An 11,394-nucleotide genomic window follows, 5' to 3' on the forward strand; every position below is an offset into this window, starting at 1 on the left:
GGTTTGTGTACTTACATACATTAAAATACGATTTTTCAAGTGTACGAATATGTTTTTCCCCCCACTGTATGTGTCTCCAGGAGATAAGTAACCCAGCATACATTGCTACATTTCTCTGTTCATTTCGGCGCACCTCGAACTTTTGGCAACATTTTGCTCAATTACAGTAATCCTTCAAAACTCGGACGGCTTTTCTGCTACTCCCCTAATTTATTCTGGGATTTGGGAAGGCAGTTGCATGCTGCCAAAAATCCATCTCGGCATAGATGCTGCCTTCCATTCGGAGAAAAGAAAATCCATTGTAAGGCTGAATTAAAATATGATCAACGAAATATGTGTTTTGACGTCTAATATATAACGAATAAAATACTACCACCTGGTGAAACATATAAGAAGGAGGAAAGTTAGTACTATTATAGTTAACTCATGATGAGATGACGAAATATAACTGAAGTTATTAATTACTTGATTTCAATCGCGCTCATATCATCTATTCCGCTGAACTCAGTTGAGGTCCATTGGTCCCAATGGTAATTTTCATGCTTTTTATATTTTTTAATCCTATTAAATCATAACATTTCACATTAAGGAATGTATTTTCAATTTTCAAAGCCATGTTAAACATGGAATTCAGTCTTTGCGCGTTAATATCGGTTAATTGAACATTTTAAATCCTATTGGCTCCCTTGCCATGTTAAGCGAAAAACTTTGCTCTGCAAAAGTTGATGCGTCGACAGCTTTGCTCGTTAGAGAGTTTATCGTCTTATTGCCAAATTTATTTGTACGAGTCCCGAAACTTGGATTAAGGTGACGTTTGAGATTATTTCAGATTTAAATCAGTTTCGTGTCGTATTGGAAGAGAATTTTTTTCTTTAACGCTGGCAACTAGGTTCATTATTACCTTTCTGGTTCTATTTTCTTTTAATTACATTTAATCAGAGCATTTTGTTCTTGAATGTTGAGGGCGGTTTTCGGCAAGCGTTGAATATTGGAATAATTTCTACATTATTATATTTTCAGAACATATCTCTTATAGCATTTAGTACAGTTGAAATTACCATAAACGTACGTTGTTCATTGACACTCTCACAGTGTAAAGACGGCACAAAATAAATCACAATTTAAAAAAATTGTCCATGAATGCAAAACTGCTGTTTGGTTGAACGGAATAATATTTTCCTTGCATCGTGTTAATGCATTACTTAGGTGCCGCTCGGGATCAGCAGGCTCCTCCATTGGAATATTGTAGAAAAATTCTCGGTTGAAATATATGCTACATATCTATAATATAATATATATAAATAATATATCTGCATAAGCTGTTTATGTTTAGCTATGGGATAGAAGGAGTATTTTCATATCGGTATTGCAGAGCTTGCATTTTATTTTATATGCCCTTTATTTGTCGAAATATTTTGATGATAAAAATAAATAAATTTCTGTATGAGAATGCATTGGTAGGCGTTGAAATTAACTGATTGAAATTAACTATCTGATTAACTAACTTTTCATTTTTTTTTCGTGTCTAATATTTTTCGTTCTTTAGCTGGCTTGTTGTATACTTTTTTGAACTTCCGTCAAGTTTGTAGGCTTCAATTGAGCGTCGCTATTAGTTAATAACAAATCATGTTTGAACATTTTACTGGAAATTTCAGGAAAGTCATTGAGGAAACGAAATTTCGATAAGAATTTTTTTCTGACCTCACTAATTAATTATCAAACATTTGAACAAATGATATTCAAAATGCAATGCTTGTAAAATTAAACATTTTTAACATTAACGCAATGGTGCGGTCGCATCTTTTTATGTATATCGTACACACGCACATTGATAAATCAAAAAAATGATATTTAAATGGATAAATCTTTGTGATCTCTACATTTGTATCTTTTATTTGCGAATGACTTTAGGCTTTGCATTTTATGTTCAGGTTCTGAATTTCTGAATAACTCTGGTTCAGTGAGCCGTTGTTGCCATTTCTGAAATAAAGCATATTCCGAAAGTTTTCTTAAGAAATGTAACTCCAAAATTCTGCAAAAATTGTCATATTTTCGGAAAAAATGTCTTGTTTTCTTTTCTTGTTAGACAGAACTGGAAAGATAGATGAAGCACCTGCTTTTGGTAAAATCATGTGTGCGATTTTTCTGGCGGGGCAAAAAAATTTTCTAGTAAATCCGCCCACGTTTACTGGGTTTGATAAGAAAATCTTCCATTTTCTCGGCTTCAGACATCGAAAGCAAAATTTCTCTCGGAAGTGTAAAAGCATTACACGCAACGGTCGATCAGACTACGACTTCTGAGTTTTTGTTATTTTTCGATACCATTCACACGCGATTATTGTAGTTCTTCCGAATAAAAACCTCCTCTCCTTTATATTTGTGTTTGAATTTTTTTATCGTGTATGCTGGAATTTCTGCCTTGCATGATCGAAGATGCTATTTTGTTAGCTTATTTGTTTATCTTGACTAGTTGTGTTTGTACTCAGGCAAAAATGATTCGTCAGATTTGAAGCGAATGATTGGTAAAATGTACAATTTAACATGTTGACTCCGAAGTGGTACATATGCGTACCACGAAATGTATTTCTCCAGGACGTAGTGGTACATAATTCAGGTTGTCTAAAATCGGCCAAATCCGAGAACAAAAAAGGCCGATAACTCAATATATACTAGTTTATTTGTAGGTTCCGCTATAAAAATTCCATTTATTTTCTTTTAACAGTATTTAAAATTTAATTAGGGAGTACCTCTATCATAAATTTTAGCCGGCCAACGCACTTGAGAAAAACTAAATCACGGAATTTGTCCGGAAAAAATGACCGTCTGGCAACCCTTTTTAAAAACAGTACAAAAAATGAAATAATAGTACAAGATGAAGAAATCGTAGTCAACGTGTTAAGGAAATTTCAGACGAACTAGAATTAATATAAAATTAGAGGTCTATGCTCTGCTTGTTGAACAACTATTTTATGTTTCGTATTCCTTACTATTGATCAAAAATAAATTGATTCCAATCATTTGAACTGTTATCATGTTTACTCGATCGATAGATCAATTTGTTGATTAATAATAATATTATAATAAAAAAGAATACCGGATTAATATTTCTCACTCTCTCTCGATCCTATGAATATGAGAAGATTCTATTTTGCTCCAAAGATCACTAAAAATTCAATCCATCTGTTAATATCTAATTTAAAAATTCAGAGCTCGTCTCATACAATTTATCGTGGATTTAGAAAAATTTTGAAACCTTATTTCAGTAACGTTCCACATAAGTTTGCATAGAAATTTGACTGGCTTGAGTTAAAGCATCTGACAGAGAGCAAGCGTTTGATAAAAAGACTTGAGTTTTTTCTAGCAATTGTGAGACAGGCAATTTAACAAAGCCGGACTAGTGAGACTTGGGGCGTCTCGAGATGAAAGCTCCGTCGAGTCGTTTGCATAATGTATGGTGCTTTTCTGGGCGCATTTTGGTGGTCGTTTTGCATAGAAAGATTCATTCTAACGCAGTCTGGAATTATGACGAGTTCAAAACCATAAACTTATGGCATTACGGCGTGAATGTTCATAAAATATCAATTGCAGTGGTACATAAACTTAACAAATTTCTTCCAATAAGTACAATAGGCGATGCAAGCGTTTGGAAAAATAGTACGTAGATCTAAAAAATTCGTTCTCATAAATGCTAAATACTAATCTCTTTTGGAATGACTTGCTTGAAAAGAACAACTGAAATATTTAATCCTGAACAAATCAATCGGGAAATAATTATTTTGGGCTGATTTTCAAAAATCTTTTCCTGGGTTCGGGTTTGAATGAAGTATTTACGTAATTTAATATTGGTTGTTAATACCGTAGACTTCTAGGACGAATAATTATACATCTGCCTATAACATATACGTACCTACAGTATATGCATGAAAATATAATCCACTGCCGGTCGTTGAAAGTTAGAAATGCTTTAAGATTTTTTACACGCTTAATATCACAAGTTAAGCGCGTAGGTCAATTCGCGTATGTCAGGAAGTAACATTTTGAATAATAAAAAGTTTACTTGACTAAGATTTATGGGTTATGTACATTAATTTTATAATATTCGTTATCAATTGTCAGTATGATAACAAACAATGATACTTCATCCCAAAATAATCTCTTTACTGTCACCGATGAGCTAAATATAGGAAATTAAACTAGTAAGATTGCGATTGTTTAGCATTAAAACCGAATGAATATTAAAACTACTTGATTTGAAAGTTGACCAGGAAATCGACCTACCGTAGATTTTAACGAGTTTTAATTTATAACACCGATTGCAGCAAATTATGGATGGTAAAAAATCGGGACACAGCCTTGCCAGCTGTCGGTGGAGGCAAGTCGGTGTCAAAAGCTCATTTGATTTGTTGATTTCTGTAAGCTAGGAAGAGAAGGCGACTGATATACCTAAATGATGGCCGCTCCTTGTGCGTGATGTCGAAGCAATTAACTTACCGTGGATACACAAGATAGACCACAACTTGTAATGCTACAGCCATTACAGGAATTGTGATTTGGCTGACAAGAAGCTTAGACCATAATTATTGAGATATTCACCCATTGACATTTTAATTACGTGTATGGGACAATCCAAGTCTGACATGACCATACAAAAGATAATTCGCTGTTGAGCTTAAATAATATTCTCAGGAGCTATGTTCGATAAAGAGTGTAAAAACGTCCAAAGTATCTTGTAACTTAAACTGTTTAATAATGTATGATGAATATAATTTCGGAAGCTACATCAATTTTCTTCCAAAGAACAACTTTCCTTTATTTTAGGAGATAACGAACTATCTGTGTTACAAAATTAAATCTCGCAGCAAAACATTTGTATCCCCAATTTTTCTGAGAATTTCGGAAGTCTAAAGCGCACTGAAGGCTATCACAACAACCTCCGCATACCATTAGTCATAAATAACTCTCAATACAAAGCATTTTGGAAGCTCTATTGACGTGCCTAAATTCTGACTACAAGTTCACTCAGCGTCGCTCCGAGTAAAGATGGCGCTCGCCCTGCGTTGCTGTTCCAGTTTTTATTTAAAGCACATAAAACTCAGCGAGGTATGATGACCTGGACAGCAAATCGCTGGCATTCCCTGCATCGCTGCAGTACAAACTGCACACAAAAAGCCATGAAATACGTTGGGCTTCCAGCAGTTCTGGGATGCTTCTATGTTGATTTTCTATTTTCTTGATTTTGTTGTAAGCCAAATATAAGGGATGAGTGAATTCTTCGACCAAGCCCAGAATGTTGCTAGTGATTGAATTTGAAGAAATATATTCTACAATCCAGTTTGTTGATGTTCTCAAATTCTATTTAATTGGTGAAGGTTTATTTAAAGGTATTATGCAATCCGCAGTTGAAAGGAAAAAAACTAAAAAAACACCGGAAATTTTGATTATATATTGCGTGAATACAACTGTTTGAAACGTTTCAGCTTCTTCGTTTAATTAACTTTATATCATATAAGCAGAATTTAGATTGATTCGCTTGTCATTGAAATCAATTCTCGAACATAATGGTTCCAAGCACACAAACAAAACCCAAATTTAGATAATCCCTACTTGGTATATAACGTTGAAATAACGTTGTTTAATTATTATTTCAACTAAATCAATTCTTTATCAATTGTATTTCAACTTCATTTTCCTGGAGGGTCAATAAAGTCACGGTGCGTATAGACTTGCGTGACAGGCTGAAGAAAGGTTGTGAAGTTTCTAACGTTGTTTCAAAGTCATTTTCATGTAGGGTCGCTACAGTCACGGTGTGTACAGACTTGCGTGACAGGCTGAAGAAAGGTTGCGAAGTTTCTAATGTTGTTTCAAAGTCATTTTCATGTAGGGTCACTAAAGTCACGGTGTGTACAGACTTGCGTGACAGGCTGAAGAAAGGTTGCGAAGTTTCTAATGTTGTTTCAAAGTCATTTTCATGTAGGGTCACTAAAGTCACGGTGTGTACAGACTTGCGTGACAGGCTGAAGAAAGGTTGCGAAGTTTCTAATGTTGTTTCAAAGTCATTTTCGTGGAGGGTCACTAAAGTCACGGTGTGTACAGACTTGCGTGACAGGCTGAAGAAAGGTTGCGAAGTTTATTGAGAATGACAGTCGGATGTGTGCTGGAATCCTGACATACGGTCTCGGGCTGGAGATGGCGTGCTCGGCGGCTCCCATTTATTGCTGCGAGTGCCGGGGTCTGCGTCACCGAGTCGTTGGTATGTACGAGCGAGCGACACGCGAGTCCCCGCTTGAAGAGACGCACTCGCGCACACTTCTCAGTCGCGCACGACTTTAGATAATTTTTGTGCTGCTCAAAAACTGCATTTTCTAAACAACCACACGTACTATTTCTCAGTCTTTAGATAATTTTTGTGATGCGCATAAACTGAATTTCCTCACAACCCCACGGCCTTTCGTTTGAATTTTCTCTGTATTGATATTTTTTCTATGTAATAAATCTAATTATTTATCAATTGAGCTTGCATTATTTTCACAAATATTTTTATATTGCTACACTGTTCCCACTTTCATTCGTTGTTCAAATTTCATCCATCATTTCCTACTCTCCCTACGTAACATAGTTTCCTAATTTGATTTCACATATCAGTTTCTTCTATATTAGGTCTATTTCTCCTCCATTTACTTGTGCCATTTTATCAGTAGACGACTTTATTCTATTCTTCATACACTATATCATTTTTTATTCCACTTTCTCCCTACTTTCTTCCTCACTGATTCCACTCATAATAATTGCAGAGAAAACTACGTAGAGTTTGTTTAAAAATCTGATTTGTTGACAGCGCCGTCAACACTGCGTTAGTAAAATTTTGAACATAATTTTTATATTTTACTAAAAAATTAATCATGTTATTGCAACGCCTTCCACTAAATGTTAATTGACGAGAAAGTGTACCTAATCGTACCTAATGTTTCGTATCAGTGTCAGTCAATTCCCTATAACAGTAGGGAATTGCATTTGAATCATTTGAACAAAATGTAGCATCAAGAGTTAAATGGGATGTAAGAATTTTTTGGGACATTCCGCACTTAAGGTCGGTGTGAATTTTTACGTCTCACTTGTCCTTATGGCGTCAGTAACACTAATTGCAAATTAAATCCGAAAATTTCTCGTTGGACGTGACAAATAAAATCAAACTGAAAATATCGAAATAAAAGCATGAAACTACACAAAGTTTGGAAATCAAAAATATGTTTTCACGTCTCACTTGTCCTTATGGCGTCAATAACACTAATTGCAAATTAAATTCAAAATTTTCTCGTTGGACATGACAAATAAAATCAAAATGAATATATCGAAATAAAAGCATGAAAATACACAAAGTTTGGAAATACAAAATATGAAATATCTTGCGTGACATGAAACTATAAAGAAATCAATGGTTGTGAAATAATAAAATGGCGAATTCTTCCGTAATCTGTGAAAAAATACCGCGTCTTTCTCCCTGTAAGATTGGCTGCAATGAGCGTGTTGTGCTACACACAACTTCCCAAAACTCGGTTGCTGCACTGAAACTGCCACTCTTAAATCATGCTCAATGTTAAGCTGGGACCTTTATTTTGTTTTTATGGGTGCCACACTTTGGAAGCTTGCAGAGATACCACGTGGCACAGTGGTGCAGGGTATAAAAAGTTCTCTACCAAATGCATAAATGCTGCTAGTCCACTCCAATAAAGAATTTACCATCTTGCAGAGATACGATGCGACAAAAAATTTATACCGAATTTTGAACCAACTTCACACGGGCATTAATATGAGCAATATTAATGCCCGTGTGAAGTTGGTTGAAGTTGGTTGAAGTTGGTTGAAGTATACCGTGTGAAGTTGGTATATGAGCAATATTAATGCCCAGTCGTGAGTTAAAATTCAAAGTTGGAATTCCGACGACTTCTTAATTAGCGACTGCTGCACCGACATGTCAATCCTCGAGAGCTTATGTTTAAATTACAATGTAATCCGAATAAATGCCCGCAATTAGGACTCGTGGGATGTCGTTTAGCCTAGCCCCCGTGCCTCCAGCTCCTGATGCCTGAACGTGGGAAATGTTGATTAGAATATTAATCATCATGAACGCCGTTATCAACACGATTAGAATATTAATAGATAAATAAGATTGTTGAAGAAATAACTTTTTGGTTCATCGGTAATCGTTACTCTGATTTGGGATCAAATGTATTGAACCTAGTATTCAAATGTATTCAATACCTAGTATTGAACAATTAGTTTGTTAGTTGCTACAATTTATGCTTGGGGCATTTATTAACTCAACAATAATGCATCGCTCAAAAAGCTAAATGGCTACTAATTTCTCATCATTGCAGTCGTGGTGTCAAAAAAATCTGTTCCTATGAGAGAATTCAAAATCATTAAATTAAAACATATCGATAGCATTCGCTTACATATTATTACTATGAGAGTTACTCTAGTGTTACACTGAACTGAAATTTCAGTCAGTACAGGCATTAGCTTGCAGAACATTTATGCCGCACAAAAAGTACAGGTAAGTATTGGTCTTTCAAACTCACTATTGTTTGCCAATTTAGTAGCTAATAAGCCAAGCAGCGTGAGCTTCTTTTAGTTATTTAGAGCAAAATTACATCAAATCATAACGAGATCTTGTTTGGAGCTAATCGCCGTTTGCCAAGATGTTTGCAGAACTTTTTGCCGAGCTGTTTGCTGATCTGTTTACAAAGCTCGTGTTTACATAGTCAATCCGCCCTTTATTATTATCATTTAGGCAAACAAGAGCTCAAGACAATGACTGTTTTGAGGGCGCCTAGGATGCCTAACCCGCTCTCGCATACCGAGCCCTACCTACAGTGACCATTGCTGAGGTGATCATTGCTCCCCAACTCAGCCGTTGGGTATCATAATTTATATTTTCATGTTACCAGTTTATTGTACCATGATTTCAATCTAACAAAAAATAACTCGGTTACAAAAAATTCTCTTTGTTTTTTATTTTGTGAATATAGACAAGGAAAAATGTGATAGACAGGGAAATGAAATGTAGACAAGGAAAAGAAAAAATGAAATATTTTTCGACAAGGAAAGAGAAATCTTAACTTGAAAAGAAAAAATATGTTAGGGAATGCATAAACAAACTGAGATTTAGATAAGCAAGAATATATGTTTCGAATATTTTATTAACAGAATATCGGTGATACGAAAAAAATTATTTGGAATTGCGAATAAAATTCAATTCACTTAAATGAGCGCGGCTTTGTCACCATTTGAGAGGCGTGAGAATTTGGTACGGCTTCTGAAGTAAATACATCACTCATTTAAATAAGTGAGATTTTTTCAAACAGCGACGCCCTTTTTGCTTTTGTGTGGGTTTTCGATCCTTATTCATTTTGGCTCGGCAAAAATATCGTATCAGTACTACATGCAGAAAGTTTCTTTTTATTAGGACAATATGACGTTTTCTTTTTCCTGAGTGACGGATTCACGACTCATTCACGACTCAGGCTTGTGTCCGCAGGGAGTGTCGGCAGATGAATTATAAGGAAGCGCAGGCAGTAAACTCCTTTATTTTGTTCGTCCTCCGAGAAGAAAGAACGTTAAAACGGGTTTACCAGGCTGCGAAAAACGTTGTTTCATTCTTGTTTAAAAGTTATACTCTATATACTCCGCAATGGCAAGAAGAAACTTCTCTCATCACTGACACACTCCCAAATGTTCTCCCCTTCTCGATTTCCCTAAGCCTTAATTTTCCATCCGTATCCTTTTTTCAACGAAAAACTCTCACTACCCTTCTTAACTATCTCCTAAGTATTATTATCGGGAGGTTAATTTGTGAACACACACGAGCAATTAATAGGATTAATAGAATTATCGGAACGGGTGGTGTGGATCTTTCCCTATTTAAACTCAAGTATTTTTACAGAGTTTAATGATTGCCTTTTGGCATCAAAGCATCAAGCCTCAGTGAGCTATTTGGTTGAACTGATTTGGAGCAAAGCTGCTAAATTCCCCCCTGTTGGCTATATCCCCCCTCTTAAAGCCAATTTTCGCTCCCTCGTCCATCAGTTCCCCCGGAGGGGGAGTCCGTCAGCTCCCCAAGAGGGGGAGTCCGTCAGCTCCCCCAGAGGGGGAGTCCGTCAGTTCACCCAGAGGGGGAGTCCGTCTATTCCCCCAGAGGGGGAGTCCGTCTGTTCCCCAAGAGGGGGAGTCCGTCTAGAGGGGGAGTCCGTCAGTTCACCCAGAGGGGGAGTCCGTCAGCTCCCCCAGAGGGTAAGTCCGTCAGCTCCCCCAGAGGGGGAGTCCGTCAGTTCCCCCGGAGGGGCAGTCCGTCAGCTCCCCCAGAGGGGGAGTCCGTCAGTTCCCCCAGAGGGGGAGTCAGTCAGTTCTCCTAGAGAGGGGGGTCCATCAGCTCCCCTAGAGGGAGGGTCCATCAGCTCCCTATAGAGGGGGAGTCCGTCAGCTCCCCCAGAGGGGGAGTCCGTCAGTCCCCCTAGAGGGGGGTCCATCAGCTCCCTTAGAGGGAGGGTCCATCAGCTCCCCCAGAGGGGGGTCCATCAGCTCCCTTAGAGGGAGGGTCCATCAGCTCCCCCAGAGGGGGAGTCCGTCAGTTCCCCCAGAGGGGGAGTCCGTCAGCTCCCCCAGAGGGGGAGTCCGTCAGTTCCCCCAAAGGGGGAGTCCCGTTAGTCCCCCCAATGACCATCAAAAGCTAGCGGCTCATCGCAGCCTCGCTTTGTTTCGGAGGCTCAAAGCGAAAATTCCAATCGCAAGCATTGAAGTTGCCCGGCGCTTCCGATGCTCAGCGGCTCTTGGCCAGCGGGGCCTTGTGATAAAAAATTTAATGCCTTCAGCGCAACAAGTTCCTGCCATCATTGCAAGGATTTCTTACCCTTATTCAGAGCTGGGCAGCGCTACTTTGAAATGTAACGGCCGCTACCGCTACCGCTACTGAAAATGTAGCGGCCGCTACATGTAGCGCGCTACTGCCCACCTCTGCCCTTATTGCAAACTTTCATACCTTCACTGAAAGAATTCTCTAACCTCATCACAAGGAGTTTCCACCCTCATAGCAAAATTACCTAGATCGTTAATTTCATGTTTATCGCAATTTCAATGCTTATCATAAGTTTTCAACTCGTATTGAATACTTATTCTTCCATTTACATTTCATTTCTCATACATTTTGATGTAACCTGCGTCTTACCGAAATTCTCAAACTAATTTCAGCTTTTCACCAAAAATTATCATGCAACCATTATAGGAAACATGAAATATTTAGAATGAAGCACGAAATAACTGAATGCAATTGAAATGTTATTTTGATAATATGCAACTGCATGAGTACCATTAGAACATTCGTGAATTATTTATAAGATC

The sequence above is a fragment of the Hyalella azteca genome, unplaced genomic scaffold (genome assembly GCF_000764305.2).
Source record: "Hyalella azteca isolate HAZT.00-mixed unplaced genomic scaffold, Hazt_2.0.2 contig17166, whole genome shotgun sequence".
NCBI classification, from domain to species: Eukaryota; Metazoa; Arthropoda; class Malacostraca; order Amphipoda; family Hyalellidae; genus Hyalella; species Hyalella azteca.